The following is a 22,263-nucleotide window of genomic DNA, read 5'->3' on the forward strand; positions in this document are numbered from 1 at the left end:
AGTTGACTTTTCTGCTAAGTGAATGTGATCGGACCCTTTCCCCACTATGCTAAACTCAACCCAGTCTGTTCAAAAATTCTTCATATGCGTTCTATTTGAAACCCGTTCAAAATCTTCACTGTGTCCTTGTCAGCTGAAGAATTTGCGAACGAAACTTTAAAATACTCATATCTCAATTTTCGGCTTTTGCCGCTCAAACCGTTCTGCATCCCACGATATGATTTATCTATTCACCCACGATCTCACACGATCTCCACGTCACTATAAGTGGGTGACACTTGTCGCTAGGATGAGAAGGGTCAGGGGCACGTTTGTCCATTTTCCTCGGATGAGCGGTTTTTCACCTCGGCTATAAATACCCCTCACGCTCCTCAGACTGCATTTACCCCGCTCGACCTCACTCCCCCACTCGAGCTCTCAGACCTAGCGCCGCCGCTACTTCCATCGTCGCCGGTGAGGAAGAGCTTCACTGCCTCGACCTCGTCACCGTCGTACTCGCGCCGGCCGCAGAAATCTTCACTCCGCCGCCGCCGTAGCTGTCTTCCGCCGCCAAGTTAGGGCGTGGAAGATCTTCAACTCTCAGTTCGTCGTGTTTTCATCAAGGGTAAATAAAATCCATTTTTACTGCCCTTGTTGATTCTGATGATTTCCACAAAATCTTCATGTTTATTCTTCAATTTCCACATACATAAACACCTCACATGCATCTATTCTTGATTTGTTTCTCTAAGCAACGTTTTTCTTCAAGATTCCTCAATTGTGTGGATTTTTTAATCCATACAACTCTGGAACCTAAGTCAAAGAACACTTTGTGAAATTCGTCAAGACACCTCTGGTCATATTCCTCAAACTTGTTCCTTTTTGAAAAACTTCTGAGAACGCATATGACCTCTCCAAATCTTCGCACCTATACTCTGTTCACAGGTACACATGTCCGCTGCTGAATCACTAGGTTCTCATCAACTTAACTCATTTGCAGCATTCCTCGAAGACAAATTGCATACCTCTTCAGAGAATTCCATTGTTCAAAATCCTCAGCTGAAGAAAATGGCTGATGGCAAGAGACCTCAGTAGGGAGGGAAGAAATTGGAACTAAACACTGCCTTTGAGATTCCAGATGAAATCTATGAGGAATATTGCACTCCTGATGAAGCCAAACATGGCAAGGAGAACAAGAATTAGCGCAAGGTGCGCATACAGAGGATAGAGAGGAGATGGGCATGGGAATGGAGGGAGTACAGATATGTCACTCCTAAGTACATGAAGAAATTCTCTTTACACCTTCCTTGCCCAAGACCTCCATTGGCACCTAGCCAAGAAGCTGATCCCACGAGCCTCAAGCATGGTGAGGACTATCCCGATGAATGAGCCAAGCGGCAAGCCAAGTTGGCCAGAGAAGCAGTGAGGAAATTCAACGAAGATTCTGCTACTGCCGCTGCTGAGGCCTCTGCTAGCAAGCCCAATGTCACATCCCTAGTTCTGGTTTGCTCTGGGCTAGCTAGTCATTTGTTGCATCATGTTTAAATCTATGAAACTTGAAATGGGGATGACCAAACCCCAGCACCAAATGAATGCAACTAGGTTCAAATTCAAGTATTCTCAATGAACCCAAATTGCCCTTCAAAAATGTTCATAATTTATGGACCAAGGTGAAAACCTAAACCAAAAATGGTGGACATTTTTCCAGGACATAAATGGGCTTTGAATTAATCCAATATGTATTTGAATTGGAGAAATGCTATATATATTTTAGGTGCTCCAAAAATGTTGGAAATTGTTAAGGGTCACTGGAATAATTCAGAAAGCACCCATAATTATTTCCATGATTTTATTAAATTAATGGTTTAGTATTTTTACTAAATCAAAACAAAACAGAATAAATAGAAAACAAAAACAATTTAGAAAAGGGGAAAACTTACCTGGGCCACTGCTGGCCTGGCACTGTGCCGGCCCAGCCGACTGGCCAGCGCCAGTCACCCCCTACCTCGCGCCAGAAGGCAGGGGCGCGTTGGCCACGCGCCGGCCACCTCCTGCCCCCTGCCTGTCTCCCCGTTGCCCTGAGGACGCCGCGTGACCCCCTTGACACTCTCTCGCTCTCCCTCGTCCTCATCCTCTCCCCTGGACCTCTATCTCTCACCACCGAACAAAGCCGCCGCCACCATCGCCGATCGCCGCTACCACTGACCTCCCCACGCCCATTCGGATATGCCACGAGCTCCGCCTCGACCCCCGCGTCCTCTGCACCAAGCCAGGTGCCGCCAGGAGCTCCGTGACGATGTCCCCGACCCCTTCTTCCTCCTCGGGTCACCGGAGATACCCTTCGCCGCCCGCTCGCTCCGATGCTTCCCCGAGCCAAACGAGCCGCCCATCCAACTCCATGTGAGCCTCGCCGTCATCTCCCCCTCTCCCCATGGTCGATTACTCGCTGCAACGCGATGACCGCGAGTCCTGTATGCCGCCGCCGCACGAGCTCGTCGCCGACGAGGCTCCGGTGACCAAATGGTCCCATGCATGCCTCCGTTGGGTTCGTGAGCTCTCGTAGATCACGTAGGTGCAAACCGCTGGTCCTCCCGCGCGCTGTGTCATCGATTCCGTCGAAACCCGAGCTCCGGCCGCCGCCCAACTCGCCGCTGCCGCCGCTACAGACCACCTCGCGCCCTCTCACTGCCACCGCTGGATGCGCACGAGCCCCAGCTCGCCGTAGAACCCAACCGTGTCGCAAGCCGTGCCCTGTGGCCGATTCCCGAGCCATCCCGCCGCCGCGGCACATCGCCGGCGAATTAACCCCGGTTAAACGCCGGCCTAACTGCAGATTAGGCGCTAACCTAATAGTCTTAGGTCACTAACAAATGGGCCCCACGCCCTTAATTAATCACAGGTTTATCTCCTTGCTTAGATTAAGCTAACGCCATGGCCTCACCGGTCAGTTTGACTTGGCCACGTCAGCATTGACCGCGTCCCACGTGTCAGCCTCTATAGCTGACTCTGTATCACTGACCAGTGGGCCCTACTTGTCAGGTTTGACCTGGACCAGCCGGTTGACCTATGACGTCACTGGTACGTAATGCTAACGCGGTAAATATTTTCTGGGATTTAAAACAAATCAGAAATGATTTATTTATTTCAGAAAATATACCGAACTTCTAAAAATCATAGAAAATCAACCATAACTCCAAATTTTCATGCCTGTTCAACCAACTTATACCCACTGTATAAGTGAAAACATGATAATGGCATTTTAAATGCTAAATATGGAGTTTGCATATGAACCCTTGGTTCATATGGACTTCATTTAAATTGTTGCTAGATGCATTAGTGCAAATCATAACATTCTTGCCATATCATGATCATGCAATCATATTGTTGCATTGCATTGATTGTGTTCCCTCTTGTATGCCGGTGTTGTTCCCTCTAAGTGGACGTTGTTCCGACGTTGTGATCGTTGACACCGATGAAGAGCTATACTATCTTCAGAAGTGCCAGGCAAGCAAAAACCCCTTGTTCATTCTGATACAATCCCACTTGAGGGAGTCTTGGACTAAGGGGTCCTCGGGCGTCTTGCCTGTTATCCATGGGCCGGACTGATGGGCTACGAAGACATGAAGGCTGAAGACTGTACCCGTGTCCGGATTGGAATCTACTTGGCGTGGAAGGCAAGCTCGGCGACCGAAGATTCCCTCTTATGTAACCGACTCCATGTAAACCCTAGATCCCCTCGGTGTCTATATAAACCGAAGGGGATAGTCCGGAAAGGACAGATACATATACTCATTACCATATTCACATAAGCTAGACTTTTAGGGTTTAGCCATTACGATCTCGTGGTAGATCAACTCTTGTAATACTCATATTCATCAAGATCAATCAAGCAGGAAGTAGGGTATTACTCCATAGAGAGGGCCCGAACCTAGGTAAACATCTTGTCCCCCATCTCCTATTACCATCGATCCTAGACGCACAGTTCAGGACCCCCTACCCGAGATCCGCCTGTTTTGACACCGACATTGGTGCTTTCATTGAGAGCTCCACTGTGCCGTCGACAAAAGGTTCGATGGCTCCTTCAATCGTCAATAATGACGCTATCCAAGGAGGAACCTTCCTTCCCGGACAGATCTTGGTATTCGGCGGCTTCGTACTGCGGGCCAACTCGCTTGGCCATCTGGAGCAGATCGACAGCTACGCCCCTGGCCATCAGGTCGGATTCGGAAGCTTGAACTATGTCACGGATATCCGTGGAGACTTGATCTTCGAGGGATTTGATCCCGCGGCGATCGCTCCCCCTCACCCCGTTGACGTGACTTAAATCTGTCATCGGATCACACCGAGGAGATGGTTCCTGCGGCTGCAACGGCCTTAGAGCCGAAGAATATCGGGCCATCCGAGGCCGCAGAGTTCACGACGTTGGAGCCGCACATGGACTCAACGCCCTACAATATTCGCTTTAATGGAACTTCGGACTTGTCTCCGACTATAAGTTCCGGACTGTGTACGCCCGCGGACACCGAGCTAGATCGGTTATCGATCTTCGAGTTCAGCGCCGCTGACGTTTTCCAGCACTCGCCTTTGGGTGACGTGCTAAAATCTTTAAAGAATTTGTCCTTGGAAAAGGACTCACAGCCGAACTATGTCCAGTTCGAGCTAGAGACGGATGATGAGGAATTTTGCTTCCCACTCGCACCCACTTCATAGCCACCGTCGATGACTTAACTGACGTGCTTGACTATGGCTCCGAAGACAACGACGGTATGGACGACGATGCCGACAAGGAGCAAGGCCAAGACCCGTCATTCACTGGACATTGGACGGCTACCTCTTCGTATGACGTGTACATGGTCGATACACCTAAAGGATCTGGCGATGACAAAGAAGAGCCAGATGCGAATAAAACCTCCGAGACGCGGTCCAAGCGTCGGCGGCCCAAACGCCGCTCTAAGCCCCGCCACTCAAAGGATGGCAACACTGGCACCGGAGAAAATAGTACTCCGGGCGACACCGAAAACAATGAAGACCCTGTCGGGGCTACATCCGAACAGGAACACGACAGCAGGCAAGACAACTGTGACGAACAGGCCATAGAAGATGACTCGGAGGATGATAGTTACCGTCCACCCTCCGAGGAGGAGACAAGCCTTGGCAACGAAGACTTCATCGTGCCTGAGGATCCTCTCAAGCAGGAGCGCTTTAAGCTTCAGCTCATAGCCACTGCAAGGAGCCTGAAAAAGAAACAATAACAGCTTCAAGCTGGACAAGACCTGCTCGTCGACAGATGGACTAATGTCCTAACAGTCGAGGAATACGGCCTCGAGCGCCTAGCCAAGAGCTACCCGAAACGCAGACTGCTACCTCAATTCGATGAGGAGGCGCCGGAGCACATATCTCCCTCGCGTAATGCAGACCGACCACCACGTGGTTGGGACAGGGCGGCTGAACGGCCACCCCGCAGCCGGGATAAAGCGGCAACTCAGGCCGAACAGCAGACCGCCCCACCACCCCGCCAAAATAGGGACGGAAAAGTCCGGAGTCATATGTACGACCTCCGATAGACCCTGGACAGTAGAGCAGGACACACAAGACCGATCTACGGATCGCGAGGACGTGCCTCGAAGCACGATGACGGCTACCTATTCGGACGTGACAAACCTAACCACGCTCGGGCCGAATGCCGCAGACGGACTCCATCAGAGCTCCGCCATGATGCGGCCCGATATAGAGGCGCCGCACACCCGCTCTGCTTCACAGATGAAGTACTGGATCATGAATTCCCCGAGGGGTTCAAGCCCGTCAATATCGAATCATACAATGGCACAACTGATCCTACAGTATGGATCGAGGATTTCATTCTCCACATCCACATGGCCCGAGGAGATGACCTCCACGCCATCAAATACCTCCCATTAAAGCTCAAAGGACCAGCTCGGCACTGGTTAAATAGCCTGCCTGAGAACTCCATTGGCAGCTGGGAGGACTTGGAAGAGACTTTCCTCGACAACTTCCAAGGAACTTATGTCCGGCCACCAGATGCCGATGACCTAAGCCACATAGTTCAACAACCTGGAGAATCAGCCAGCAAATTCTGGACTAGGTTCCTAACCAAAAAGAACCAGATCGTTGACTGTCCGGATGCTGAGGCCCTAGCAGCCTTCAAACACAACATCCGTGACGAATGGCTAGCACGCCACCTCGGACAAGAAAAGCCGAAGTCAATGGCAGCCCTTACGGCACTCATGACCCGCTTTTCCGCAGGTGAGGACAGCTAGCTGGCTCGTAGCAAAAACACAGCCAGCGAGGCAGGCCCCACCGAGGCCAAGAACAGCACCGGCAAGCTCCGGCGCAATAGACACAAACACCGAAGCAATGGCGACAACACCGATGACACCACAGTCAACGCCGGATTCAGTGGCTCCAAGTCTGGCCAACGGAATAAGCCCTATAAAAGGAGAAGCGGAGGACCATCCAGCTTGGACCGCATACTCGATCGACCTTGCTAGATACATGGCACCACAGACAAACCGGCCAACCATACTAACAGAGATTGCCGGGTCTTTAAACAAGCCAGCAAGGCAAACAGTAGAAACAAGGAAGTGGAGTCACAGAGTGAGGACGATGACGAAGGGCCCCGGCAGCCAAACACCAGAGGACAAAAGAAATTCCCCCCTCAAGTCAAAACGGTGAACATGATATACGCTACACACATCCCCAAAAGGGAACGCAAGCGCGCACTTAGGGACGTCTATGCGTTAGAGCCAGTCGCCCCGAAATTCAATCCGTGGTCATCATTTCCGATCACCTTTGACCGCCGAGATTACCCAACTAGCATCGGCCACGGTGGTTCAGCCACACTGGTCCTGGACCCAATCATCGATGGATTTCACCTGACACGAGTCCTAATGGACGGCGGTAGCAGCCTCAACCTGCTCTATCAGGATGCAGCACGTAAAATAAGCATCGACCCCTCACGGGTCAAACCCATGAAGACTACCTTTAAAGGAGCCATACCAGGCATAGAGGCCCGTTGTACGGGCTCAATAACGTTGGAGGTAGTATTCGGTTCACCGGATAACTTCCGAAGCAAAGAACTAATCTTCGATATCGCCCCATTCTGCAGCGGATATCACGCCTTGCTCGGACGAACCGCATTCGCTAGATTCAACGCGGTGCCACGTTACGCTTATCTAAAACTCAAGATGCGCGGTCCACTTGGCACCATTACAATAAATGGAAATACGGAACGCTCCCTCCGTACAGAGGAGCACACTGCCGCCCTAGCAGCAGAAGTACAGAGCGACCTTCTCAAGCAGCATTCTAATCCGGCTGCCGAGCCTCTGGACACCATTAAGAGGGTCCTGACCACACTGCAGCAGGTCAGCTCGGCTCATCAAGAGCCGAACTAACAATTTGACCTCCGTCCCAGCCCCGACGAGGCAACGGCACTAATATCGCGCGTACATAAACCACGCACTCAAAACCCCACGGGAATTCATGGAGGCATAACTCGTTCGCGATCCACCGTACGGCTCGACCAACCCTGGGATCCGCACGCTTTTACTTTTTCTTTCTTACGGGTTTTCTTCTCTTTTCGAGGTTTATACGGACAACCCGCTTGCAGAACACACCAAGGAGGCAAGGAGCTCTGGCTCACGAGGGAATCCCTAGGTGGTCTCTACTAAACGACTGCCATACCCGCTTTTCATACCTGCATCTTGCTCGCCCTTGGTTTCGGCATGTCAAATAGCCTTACTTGCTTATCGCATTACTTGTGCAAAGTACGCCTCGATGTACTAGTAACATCACAATGGTGAATACACGGTAGCGTCAGCTTGTTATTTAAATTTCCTATTTCCTCACTCGTTGCACACGTACACAATGGTACGTATAACCACGCCAGGGGCTCCATTATGAACCGCATTACAGCAATAAAGCCCGAACACTTTTACAGTATAGTTCGGCACCCCGAACTTATAGCATTATATGCATCGGCTCCGAATCATGTCTTTGGTCAATAGTTGGGTTGCCCGGCTCCTGTGCTTACTACCTTATGTTCTGTTGTATCGGCTAGGGTAGTAAAGGGAGAACTACTGCGATTGTGTCCCGATTCTTCCGGGCGAGCACCTCAGTAGAGAAAGCCGAAAACTGACTGTCATGATGTGGCGAGAGCTGGTCAGCTGTTCGAGAGGTTCCAAATCGTTGGAGATTTTTTCCGCTTCTTGCGAAGAATCGGTTCTTCCGATTAGGCGTCTATAGCGCCCCCAGTTCGGTCTGACGAATACCAGGGGCTTTGCCGACTTTCTCAATTGTCAAACTCCTATGGCTAAGTGAGGGCGGTAAAGGCCGCATAGTCTGATTGCCTTGTTCGTTGCGCTAAAAACCTCCTTTAATGACCAGAATGTGGAGTAAAGAGTGTTTAGATTTATCCCGAACACCCCCGTACTATCTACGTGGGGGCAGAAGCCGACAACTGGTCAACCCTCATATTTCATAAACAGCCGCACAGGAGGTAAAAGTTCAAATAAACAAGTATTATATTACATAACATCATCATTCCATATCACAGGGCAAGTTAATACACATGTTCTCATGGGAATATGATATCCTTCGAACATTGCTCCGCCACAAGGAGGGACCCCTCCAGGACACCATCAAAATAGTGCTCGGGTCAACGATGCTCCTTGCCCTCCGGCAGTCCCTCGGTCATCAGCTTCTTGGCATCTAGCTTTGCCCAATGCGTCTTGGCGCGGGCAAAAGCCATACGCGCACCTTCAACACAGACCGGCCGCTTCACGGCTTTAGCTGGTCGCCGCGGACAGGCACTCACAAGCCGTTGCACAAGTCCAAAGTAGCTGCTGAGTACAGGATCGGCAGGCCACAGCCGGACTGTCAAGTCCTTCATGGCTAGCTTGCCAACCTGTGCAGCTCGGCCAACTGCTTTAGCTGGTCGCTGAAGGGCACCAGACGTTCGGATCCCAAATATTGGGCCCAGAACAGCTTCTCTGTAGACATCCCCTCTTCGGCTCTATAATGCTCGGCCGTGTCCGACACACTGTGCGGCAGATCTATAAAGGCCCCTGGAAAAACCCACATTCAAGATAAGTACAAGGAACGTTTCTTCTACATACTTGCTCCGCATAGATGAAGAACTTACCCACCGTAATCTTCTCGGACACCTGAAGTTCCTGGAGGGCCCTTTGGGCCTCGGCTCGTGCGTCCTGGGCGCTTTGGCGAGGCTTCGCGAACTCGGACTCTTGCGCCTTACAATCGCGCCCCAAGGACCCAAATTTCACTATCGCACCCTGGAGCTCTTGCTGCGCCTTGCCAACCCAGGCCTCGTGCTACTCGCGTGAAGCGCGTTCCTTGGCCACTTTGCCCTCGGCCTTGGCCAACAACTTCTTAAGGATTGCCACCTCGATCGTGGCCCCTAATAAAGTTTATGACATTTCAGTCCGGTCGGATTATCTCATTTTTTCGAAATATACCCACAGGTTACTGCATACCTCGGCTATCCTCCAGCTGCTTCTTTACGAGGCCGAGCTCCTCCTCGGTCCGCTCCAGTTTCTGCTTCAGTCCGGAGACCTCCGCAGCATGAGCAGTGGTAGCCTGCAGCGATACCTGTTTATTAACATAGACAACCCATGTTAGACTCCTGCGATATTCATTCTTGATCCTCTACTTGGCTGTTCCTCTCGAACACCAAACAGAGCATCAGGGGCTACTGTCTATGCTGTGATATTTTTTCTACAATCACATTACTTACCTCAAAGCCTGTTAGAAGGCTAGTGCAGGCTTCGGTCAGTCCGCTTTTGGTGAACTGAACCTTCTCTATTACCGTGTCCATAAGGACACGATGCTCATCCACGATAGAGGCGCCTCGTAGCGCCTCCAGCAGATTATCCGGTGCCTTTGGATGGACAGAGGTCACCGGTGGAACAGACACGGGGGGATGCCGATCACTGGACCCCGGAGCCGTGTAAATATCCGGAATAGTATCCGGGTGAGGCCCGAAGGGAACTCGGGCCCCGTCACCAGTCCCTGTGGGAACTTTTTTCCCCGTGTGTCCGGCGACTGACGAGTCATCCTGGGACGTCACCCCGATGATCTCCGGAATCTCCCCCCCCCCCAGCCTGGGAAAGTCTTTTTGGACGCCACCTCGTCATCGCCCTTGGGTGAGACGGAATGAGCAGGTGGCGGAGACATGCTAGCCATCTCCTCCGTGGCCAGCGAATCCTCTGTCTAGGATTGCGGGGACCCATCGCGTGCCGGACTGCAGTGACAAAGTTTAAAATATGTCAATATTACAAACCAGGAAGGCGAGACGTTTGCATATCCTGGTACTTAAGAAGCGGCCTGAGGCTTGGTGCAGCGAGGTCGCTTAGGACTGCTATCAACATCCCACGCGGAGATCCACGAGGGAGCCTCTCCCCCTCTTGGGCGCCTCCGCCTCCAAACTCGTGGATGCCTCCCTTTTCTTCCTTCCTACCGCAGGGGGGGTCGCTTTCCTCCTCTTCGCCATCGTCGGTGGCTAAGGGGTCTGTCTCGTCGTCAGACGAGATGACCAAGGTGCTCCTTCGGCGAAGCCCACTCCTGGTCCCCTTGGCCGTGATTTTGACCTTCTTTTTCGGCACGTCATAAGGCGCCGGAAATAGCATCTCCGCAAGGAGTGGGGTTTCTTTGTCTTCGGGCAGCGGAGCCGAACTATTAATCCGTCCCGCTAGATCGGCCCAGGCCTGGTAAAGAAATTGATAAGAAGGCTTAGTATCCTTCCTCGAAGTATGTCCTTAAATACTATACCTTGAAGGCTTACCGAATTGGCCCGATGCTTTAAGTTGAGCCCGCGATCTTTGGTCGAGGGTGGCGGTGTCTCGCTGCCCTTGAAGAGCACCTTCCAGATATCTTCGTGTGTCGTGCCGAAAAGCCTTAGCAGCGTCTGGTGCTTGGCCGAATTGAACTCCCACAAATAACAGGTCCGACGCTGACATGGAAGGATCCGGCGTATAAGCATGACCTGGATCACATCAACGAGCTTGATCTTCCGGGTTATCATATTCTGGAGGCACGTTTGGAGCCCCGTGATCTCTTCCAAAGATCCCCCGGTCAGGCCCTTCTCTTGCCAGGAGGTAAGCCGCATCGGGACTCCGGATCGGAATTCGGGAGCCGCCGCCCAGTTGGCGTCGCAAGGCTCGGTGATATAGAACCACCCCGATTGCCATCCCTTCACCGTCTCTACAACGGAGCCTTCGAGCCAGGTGATATTGGGCATCTTGCCCACCATGGCACCTCCGCACTCGGCCTGTTGGCCGCGCACCACCTTTGGCTTTACATTAAAATCTTCAGCCATAGGCCAAAGTGAGGTGGGATGCGGAGAAAGGCTTCGCACACAACTATGAATGCGGATATATTAAGGACGAAGTTGGGGGCGAGGTCATGGAAGTCCAGTCCATAATAAAACAACAGTCCACGAACAAATGGGTGGAGAGGGAATCCTAACCCACGGACAAAATGCGCAAGGTACACCACCCTCTCTTGAGGCTCGGGGTAGGCACGATCTGTCCCTTGGCAGGGAGTCGGTGAACGATTCCCTCGGCCAGGTATCCGGCCTCTCGGAGCACCTTGATATCTTCCGGCTTCACGGAGGAAGTCATCCGCTTGCCTCCCGCTCCAGATCCAGACATGGCTAAATGCTTTTTGGAAATAGGGGAAGGTGGGAGCTTCTGCGCTAGAGATCGAGGACGGAAGGATGGAGAAGGAGGGGGTGTGGGCGAAAAGCACGAATCCTTATCCCTTTATAAAGGCTATGAATATCAGCCCCCCCGTTGGTCATAAAATCGGCCTGTTCCCAATGGGTAGTGTAAATGGCGCAGTTGGACTACCCGTGCCTATATTAATGGAAATCCCGCAATAAGGGGACACGATCTCCGCTTCGACAAAGACGTGCCAATAGAACCGCATCTCAAGACGTGGGACGGTGGGCTGGCCAACGGTTCGAAAAATGGACCAGGCAGGTGTGGCGTCATGTTACTCAAAAGCTGTCAGCGGATAGAGCTCGTGTGAAATATATATTCTCTCTGCGGTTGTGTGTGGTACATGGCAGGTCCGGATACTATCGTCGCATCCGAAGACTATCTTGGAGTTCGGAAAATGGGGAACCCGCCTTGCAATGCCAGAGACGATCTGCGCGCTGGACTCCTCTTCATTGAAGCCAGGTTCAGGGGCTACTAAGGGAGTCCTGGACTAAGGGGTCCTTAGGCGTCCGGCGTGTTATCCATTGGCCGGATTGATGGGCTACGAAGACATGAAGGCTGAAGACTGTACCCGTGTCCGGATTGGACTCTACTTGGCGTGGAAGGCAAGCTCGGCGACCGAAGATTCCCTCTTATGTAACCGACTCCATGTAAACCCTAGATCCCGTTGGTGTTTATATAAACCGAAGGCGATAGTCCGGAAAGGACAGATACATATACTCATTACCATATTCACATAGGCTAGACTTCTAGGGTTTAGCCATTACGATCTCGTGCTAGATCAACTCTTGTAATACTCATATTCATCAAGATCAATCAAGCAGGAAGTAGGGTATTACCTCCATAGAGAGGGCCCGAACCTGGGTAAACATCGTGTCCCCCATCTCCTGTTACCATCGATCCTAGACGCACAGTTCGGGACCCCCTACCCGAGATCCGCCGGTTTTGACACCGACACCACTCTCTCACTCCTGCTCTCTTTTACTGCATTAGGAGAACAGTGATTCAACTGCTACATGATGCGGTAGTTGAACCCCTTTCCTCTGCATGACCTGTCATTGCCACAGTAAATAGATGAAACCCACTAGCATGAGTAGGATTTGTTTGAGCCCTGATGTGCCTACTCATTCATGCTTGTTGTCATGCCTACTACTGCTTAGAGTTGAGTCAGGTCTGATTCATCGGGGATGAATTGGAATGTGGTGAACATGTCTTACTATTGAGAGCTAAGTGTGTGAACACGATTTGGTAAAGGTAGGGGTGAGAGGCCATGTAGGAGTACATAGTGGGTTGTCTCATTGAAACCGTCCTCATGAACTGAGTTCTATGTTTGCGATCCATGAACAGCTACTACCACACATTGGGCTCCGGGCACTCCAAGCTCTCTCGACTTATTAATCAACCTAATCTCTGTCCAGGAGTTGCAACTAGTTTCTGGTGTTTCTAGGTAGTGCTAGTAGTCTACCAAGTGGCACCCGGTACAGGTGGGCTTGGGACAGACTAGGTGAAGTGGCACGGTGTACCAAGCGTCGCCCGTTTGGTGGGCTTGGGAACCCTGCTCACATCGTTTGGGGCCGTGAGCGACACCCCGGCCGGATCTCCTTGCGGATGGAACCCGAATAGGCGATAAACCTGGACTAGGGACTTGTGTGGTTAGTCAGGTCGTGGCCGACTCCCTTGCCAGGCTTCCGCTTGAAGGTTGTCGAGATACACGACGTGTACATCATGGTAAGTGGCGAGAGCGTGTGTGAAGAAGTACACCCCTGCAGGGTTAACATCATCTATTCGAATAGCCGTGTCCGCGGTAAATGACTTTTGGGTTGCCTGTACAGTTCATAGACAAGTGAAAGTGGATACTCTAAAATGCGCAAGATAAGCGTGAGTGCTATGGATGGCCTTCTCGTGGGGAGACGGGAGCGGATCCATAGTGGTGTATTGATATGGTGAATATGTGGACTCATGGGCGCCACCTCAAAAGAGTTACTTGCAGTCGTAGTATAGGATAGCCACCGAGTCAAAGGTGGCTTGCTGCAGTCAAACTCGACCACCCCTTTATTGATACTGATGCATATGTAGCTAGTTCTGATGTAAGTCTTAATGGGTACATTTGTACTCACATTTGCTTAATTTATGTTTTTGCAGAGAGACTTCAGTCTCACTAGTAGTTCCGCATGGACTTCGACGTTTAGCTTGTTACCTCAGCTACGATCTTGTACCCTTGGGAGGGTCTTGTAGTTAGTTAGGCTTCTCAGCCTTTTTCATTCGTAGTTGTCTGTACTCAGACATGTTTATGCTTCCGCTTGTTGCTTGTATGCTCTGTATGTTGGGTCATGAGACCCATGTTTGTAATACTTGGCTCCTCGGAGCCTAATGAATAAATACTTGAGTTGTAGAGTTTTGTTATGATGCCATGTTGTATTTGCACATATCGAGCATATTGTGTGTATGATTTGAAATGGTTGGTATGCGTGGGATACGACAACTTAGTTGTTTATCCTTGGTAGCCTCTCTTACCGGGAAATGTCTCCTAGTGCTTCCACTGAGCCATGGTAGCTTGCTACTGCTCCGGAACACTTAGGCTAGCCGCCATGTGTCCTTCTTCGTTCCTGTGTCTGTCCCTTCGGGGAAATGTCACGCGGTGTCTACCGGAGTCCTGTTAGACGGCTACAGCCCGGATTCTCTGGAGTCCTGTTAGCCCAGCTGCTACAGCCCGGATTCACTCGCTGATGACCGACACGTTCGTTGCTGGGTCATGTATGCCTGTCCCTGTAAGTTAGTGCCACTTTGGGTTTACGACTAGTCATGTCAGCCCGGATTCTCTGTCATATGGATGCTAGCGACACTATGATATACGTGAGCCAAAAGGTGCAAACGGTCCCGGGCCAGGTAAGGTGGCACCCGTGGGAATACCGTGCGTGAGGCCGCAAAGTGATATGATGTTTTTACATGCTAGGTCGGTGTGACTTAGGATCAGGGTCCTGACAGCTTTGGTATCAGAGCCTGACTGCCTGTAGGATTACCAAGCCAAACTAGTCGAAGTTGAGTCTAGAAATTCTTTAGTTATGTAAGAGAATTGATTGTGGATGGGAACGTAAGGCTCTTTTTACTTCTTTACCTTAGGGCATTCTGATCCGAGTCATCCTATCTTTTCTATGGGGTTAAGGAACTAGGCTTTCTCTTCTTCTATCAGGATCACGTGTTACTAATCTGTAAACTTATAGGATTGATGAATTCAAGTCTCAATTCAGTTTCTAGTATTTCTGTGTGTTAACAGTTGGTCTCGGAACCTTGATTTTGTGGTGTTGAGTGGTCATGCCACTATTTTACAGGATGTCTCAAGTTTTTTTCGAGCATTTACAATCGTTATGCTATCCGAGTCATCCCAGGTTTCCAAATAGTCTGATGCATTTGCAAATCCCTTCTTTCCGTTCCCGATGTCCCTTTGGGCCAGTTCAACCACACCAATCGGTGAGTTGAGGTACTCTATTGCCTCGACATATATGTTGGAGCTATTATTATGACCCTAGGTGTTTTAGGGAGTCACCTAGTAAACTAGCCATGTTTTGTGTTCCCAGTGTGATGATTCTGGCCACCATTCTCGAAAGCATCCCGTGATGCCATTTAGTTAGTAGGCCTTCTATTTCTTGGTTCAAAAGCTCAAGATTCACTCTACTTACCTCGTGTTGATAGTGTTGCTCGTACCTTTAGGATATTAGTAACCTTTGCGATAGTCCTCGAGGTCTGTGGTATTTCCTTCTTCCAAATACCATAAACTGCTTATGGTAGAAGTTCTTTTGAACCAAAATATCACAACCAGAGTGCTCTTGATGAGTTCTCCATTCTACATTGTGAATCTGCAAGTTCTACCTTTCTGCATGGGTTATCCGGAAGAAATGTTGAGCTTTGCTTGACATACTAATCTATGCATCCACAACTCAGAAAAATATATGTTCCTTCGAGTTGTCCCTCTCTTTAGTTGTATCCTGATCTTTGTCTATCATTTGATAATCAAGAGCATGTCATGCATTCATGCTCATCGATACCTCATCTTGTTGTGGTCTGTCAAGCCATTCTATTCTGGAATGACTAGGAGAAACAAACTCCAGTACCTTGTCCACTTCGAGGATTGGGTCAAAGTAGTTGTATTCCGTGGATCAAAATGCCAATCTAGCTTTTGCTCCGTTCTACCTTGGAGTGTTACCATCTTTATGTCAAGAATGTCATGAGAATTGCACCACCTCTTATGAATTCTTGATGCAATGATACTTCTCGCCATCATTATTCATTACTCGGCCCCGTGTTGTTGTAACCGGAATGCCGACAAGTGAACTGTGATGTGTGAAATCAATCCTCCTAGCAACCTTGTTGCTTGGTAGTTAATGGACAATACTCTCACTCTTAGCATGATGGTTATTGAATCGTCATCCTAAGATTGATCGTGCTACCTAGTCCTTATTTCCGGTGCACTCTTCGATCAATGAGTTAGGATTGTGTCAATCCCTCACTCTTTTGATCATATCGTCTTGCCCTGAAAAGAAAGATTGTTCTCGAGCTTAATAACCTATCGGTGGTTCGTGATTCTCTGAATATCTTCTCGGAAGTATTACCAGGTTGTTCGCTCACCGCTATGTTGAGTTCGTCATCATGTTGGTTTTCTCTAAACCAATCATTCTCCAAGAATCTATGTTGGATACCCCTGAGCTAGTTGGTCAAGGTAAACAACAACTTGGAGAGTTGGAAGATAAAAGCTTTGCCCAACTTAATTCATTTCAAGGGGATATCTGTGTGTGTGTGTGTGTGTTGAAGAAAGATGATATCTTCATCGATTGGTCCTCGTGATCAGTTGTTGGATCTATTGTCTTGTCCAAACTTTGATTTTAGAGTGGGAGAACCAACGAAGTTCGTAATGTTGTCTTACTCATGGTTGTTTCCTCGAGCATACACCATTATATCTTTTGGGTCTGACCAATGCTATCACCTAGTTCACATAATTGTGGAATTCCATTTATATGGAAACTTGGATGAATTGTTGTTAGGCCCATTGACAACATTTTGATCTTGTCCATGATTCATGTTGAACATCTAAGTTAGTGTTGGAAAACTTCTGAAAGCATTTTCTTCGTGCTAGCTCATGAAGTTTATGTTCGGATGAAAGAAGTGACTTCCTCTAATACATGTGCATTTGATGCAAGTTGTCGCCGTGAATTCGAGAAAGTCAATGTTGCTTCCTCTGGAATAATCCCAAGTCAGTAATGCATGCGCGAAGTATTCTATGGTTTGATAGGTTTGGCCACCTCCATTCCATATGTAATTCCTAGCACACCAAGCCACTGACTGATTTGTTCTAGGAAAAGGAGTTAAATGCTAATCCATGGTAATGCACAAGACTTCGGTATCCTTGATGATGGTTCCCCACCAGAACTCGGTAGTGTTTCGTTGTAAGACTACTATGTGGTCATGCTTGTCTGAGACAGCGCGCTCAGATGTGTGTAGCAGAACCTGTCGGCGTTCTGGAAACGGGGGTCCCCAGACTTGCCTGCCTGCGGCCCACGACGTGGCTCCGCGAGAGGGCCCGTACGGCTCATCTTCATCAACAAGCATTCAAGACCCTCGCGAGGGGCCAAGCCTCGCGAAGTGGACGACGCAAGACCTCCTTGGGAGCGGCCTCACCAAGTTGGCTCGCGAGCGGCGGAGAGATCAAGGCAAGGCAAACCTCGCGAGGTTCCAGTGACGTGAGCCATGACGATCGAGACCAGGCGGGCGCCAGCGCGCGTAGCGTCCTTGTTTCCTCTTTGGTGCTAAGGAGGCAAGCGTAGGCGAGGAGTACGGAGGCGTCAAGCAAATGTTTCCATATCGGTGCAACGAGACCAAGACTAGCAGGACAGCAAGACGGAGGTCACCATGGATCCCAAGGCGGCGTCACCACCATAGCCTTTTGCAGGCTGATAACCCACAAGTATAGGGGATCAATTGTAGCCTCTTTCGATAAGTAAGAGTGTCGAACCCAACGAGGAGCTAAAGGTAGAACAAATATTCCCTCAAGTTCTATCGACCACCGATACAACTCTACGCACGCTTAACGTTCGCTTTACCTAAAACAAGTATGAAACTAGAAGTACTTTGTAGGTGTTGTTGGATTGGTTTGCAAGAATATAAAGAGCGCGTAAATAAAAAGTAGGGGCTGTTTAGCTAAAGAAGCAATAAAGTTAGTATAGCGAGTGTGGAAAAGTGGTGGTAGGAGTTGCGAAATTGTCCCTAAGTAATTGACTACGTTACTAGACCGATGGCAAGTTTTATGTGGGAGAGGCCACTGCTAGTATGTCATTCCTGACTTGGAATTCTATGCACTTATGATTGGAACTATTAGGAAGCGTCCGCAACTACTAACGTACATTAAGGTAAAACCCAACCATAGCATTAATATATATTGGTCCCCCTTCAATCCCGTATGCATCAATTTCTATGCTTGGTTGAAGCTTCTGTCACTCTTGCCCTCCAATGCATAGTCCTATCAACATACAACTAACCCTATGGTGTGATTGATACGCCTCCAACGTATCTATAATTTATGAAGTATTCATGCTATTATATTATCTGTTTTGGATGTTTATGGGCTTTACTAAACACTTTTATATTATTTTTGGGACTAACCTATTAACCGGAGGCCCAGCCCAAATTGTTGTTTTCTTGCCTATTTCAGTGTTTCGAAGAAAAGGAATATCAAACGGAGTCCAAACGGAATGAAACCTTCGGGAGAGTTATTTTTGGAACGGAAGCAATCCAGGAGACTTGGAGTAGACGTTAGGGAAGCTTCGAGGAAGCCACGAGGGAGGGAGGCGCACCCTACCCCCCTGAGCGTGCCCCCACCCTCGTGGGCCCCTCGTGGCTCCCCTGACCGACTTCTTTCGCCTATATATATCCATATACCCTAAAAACATCGGGGAGCAGAATAGATCGGGAGTTCCGCCGCCGCAAGCCTTTGTAGCCACCAAAAACCAATCCGGACCCTGTTCCGGCACCCTGCCGGAGGGGGGGACCCTCACCGGTGGCCATCTTCATCATCCCGACGCTCTCCATGACGAGGAGGGAGTAGTTCACCCTCGGGGCTGAGGGTATGTACCAGTAGCTATGTGTTTGATCTCCCTCTCTCGTGTTCTTGAGGTGATACAATCTTGATGTATCGCGAGCTTTGCTATTATAGTTGGATCTTACAATGTTTCTCCCCTTCTACTCTCTTGTAATGGATTGAGTTTTCCCTTTGAAGTTATCTTATTGGATTGAGTCTTTAAGGACTTGAGAACACTTGATGTATGTCTTGCATGTGCTTATCTATGGTGACAATGGGATATCATGTGATCTACTTGATGTATGTTTTGGTGATCAACTTGCGGGTTCACCTTGTGAACTTATGCATAGGGGTTGGCACACGTTTTCGTCTTGACTCTCCGGTAGAAAGTTTGGGGCACTCTTTGAAGTAATTTGTGTTGGTTTGAATAGATGAATCTGAGATTGTGTGATGCATATCGTATAATCATACCCACGGATATTTGAGGAGACATTGGAGTATCTAGGTGACATTAGGGTTTTGGTTGATTTGTATCTTAAGGTGTTATTCTAGTACGAACTCTATGATAGATCGAACAGAAAGAATAGCTTCGTGTTATTTTACTATGGACTCTTGAATAGATCGATCAGAAAGGATAGCTTTGAGGTGGTTTCGTACCCTACCATTATCTCTTTGTTTGTTCTCCGCTATTAGTGACTTTGGAGTGACTCTTTGTTGCATGTTGAGGGATAGTTATGTGATCCAATTATGTTATTATTGTTGAGAGAACTTGCACTAGTGAAAGTATGAACCCTAGGCCTTGTTTCAATGCATTGCAATACCGTTTGTGCTCACTTTTATCATTAGTTACCTTGCTGTTTTTATAATTTCAGATTACAAAAACCTATATCTACCATCCATATTGCACTTGTATCACCATCTCTTCGCCGAACTAGTGCACCTATACAATTTACCATTGTATTGAGTGTGTTGGGGACACAAGAGACTCATTGTTATTTGGTTGCAGGGTTGTTTGAGATAGACCATCTTCATCCTACACCTCCCATGGATTGATAAACCTTAGGTCATCCACTTGAGGGAAATTTGCTACTGTCCTACAAACCTCTGCACTTGGAGGCCCAACAATGTCTACAAGAAGAAGGTTGCGTAGTAGACATCAAGCAGTTTCTGGCGCCGTTGCCGGGGAGGTTAGTGCTTGAAGGTATATCTTTAGATCTTGCAATCGAATCTTTTAGTTTCTTGTTTTATCACTAGTTTAGTTTATAAAAGAAAATTACAAAAAAGATGGAATTGAGTTTGCCTCATACGCTTCATCTTTTTAATATCTTTCGTGAGTATGATGGAATGGAAAATTGTGCCAAAGTGCTAGAAGAATAATTACATAGAATGCTTGGCATAAAATATGTGAATGATGAGCATGATTGCAATGTTGTTAGTATGAATTCTTTGAATACCCATGATGCTAATGATATGCAAAGCCACAAGCTTGGGGATGCTATGTTTGATGAAGATGATATGTTTTGTCCCCCAAGTTTTGATGAGCAAATTTATTATGATGAAAGCATGCCTCCTATTTATGATAATTATATTGATGAAAGTGGGTTTGGAAGAGTGTCAACTTTAGGAAGTAATGATCCCACTATTTTGGAGGGTGTTGAATCTTATAATATTTATGAAAGTGGATTTGGAGAGGTCATGACTTTATTTAGTGATGAATCCACTATTTTCGAAGAGGCTCCAATTGATTATGAGAAAAAAATTGCTATCTATGATGATTATTGTGATGACTTGTATGCTATTAAGAATAATGATAACCATGAACCTTGTCATCATGATTTTAGTTTTCAATTGGATTATGCCTCACATGATAGTTATTTTGTTGAGTTTGCTCCCGCTATTCCGAATGAGAAGAATTTTGCTTATGTGGAGAGTAGTAAAATTTATATTCTTGTGCATCATGAGAATAATGTTTTATGTGATGGTTATATTGTTGAATTCATTCATGATGCTACTGAAAATTATTATAAGGGAATATCAAGTTTCCTCTCTATGTGCTTAAAGTTTTGAAGTTAGGCTTGTTTTGCCTTCCTATGCTAGTTGATTATTGTTCCCATAAGTTGTTCGCTCACAAAATCCCTATGCATAGGAAGTGGGTTAGACTTCAATGTGCTAGTCATATTCTTCATGATGCTCTCTTTATGTTTCAATTCTTATCTTTTATGTGAGCATCATTGAAATCATCATGCCTAGCTAGGGGCGTTAAACGTTAGCGCTTGTTGGGAGACAACCCAATATTTACCCCTACTGTTTTTGTGTGTTACATGATTAAGCTACTGTAGTAATCATGTTCTATAGCTTTTGTTTCAATAAAGTGCCAAGTAGAACCTTTGGGAAGACTTGGGTGAAGTCTTTTTGATCTTGCTGTAAAAAACAGAAACTATAGTGCTCACGAGATTAGCTACAAATTTTTACTGGAGAGTGCTATTTAGTTGATTACTTTTGAAGATGATTAACAGACAAATTCCTCAGTTTCACCAATTTATTTCAGAATTTTTGGAGTTCCATAAGTATACGTTTGATACAGATTACTATAGACTGTTCTGTTTTTGACAGATTCTGTTTTCTATGTGTTGTTTGCTTATTTTGATGAATCTATGAGTAGTATCGGAGGGTATGAACCATAGAGAAGTTGGAATACAGTAGGTTTAACACAAATATAAATAAAGAATGAGTTCATTACAGTACTTTTAAGTGGTGGTTTGTTTTATTTCGCTAACGGAGCTTACGAGTTTTCTGTTGAGTTTTGTGTTGTGAAGTTTTCAAGTTTTGGGTAAAAGATTCGATGGACTATGGAATAAGGAGTGGAAAGAGCCTAAGCTTGGGGATGCCCAAGGCACCCCAAGGCAATATTCAAGGACAACCAAGAGCCTAAGCTTGGGGATGCCCCGGAAGGCATCCCCTCTTTTGTCTTCGTTCATCGTAACTTTACCTGGAGCTATATTTTTATTCACCACATGATATGTGTTTTGCTTGGAGCGTCATTTTATTTTGTTAGGATTTGTATCTGTTATTCATAACAATGTTTTGCATCTTTTATTTCAATAAAAGTGGCATTGATAGCCTTTACTATGCCTATTTTACAAGTCTACATGTTGCTGTTTGAAAACACAAAGTTTACCGCTGTTGAAAAAATTCCCTAGAAAATTCAAAATGTGATAAAATGTTGAAACCTTTTGCATAATAAGCTCTGATAAATTTACTACAGTGGAAATTTTCTTTCATAATTTTTAGAGCTAGGGAAGTATCGATCTTGCTGCATTCTTTACAGACTGTCCTGTTTAGGCAGATTGCTGTTATGTTTGCATTGTTTGCATATGTTTGCTTCTTTAATGATTCTATTTGAGGATAGGACTATTAAATATGCAGAGGAATTTAGTATGCAATGTTGAATAATAATTTTAGTGA

The sequence above is a fragment of the Triticum aestivum genome, chromosome 3D (assembly GCF_018294505.1).
Source record: "Triticum aestivum cultivar Chinese Spring chromosome 3D, IWGSC CS RefSeq v2.1, whole genome shotgun sequence".
NCBI classification, from domain to species: Eukaryota; Viridiplantae; Streptophyta; class Magnoliopsida; order Poales; family Poaceae; genus Triticum; species Triticum aestivum.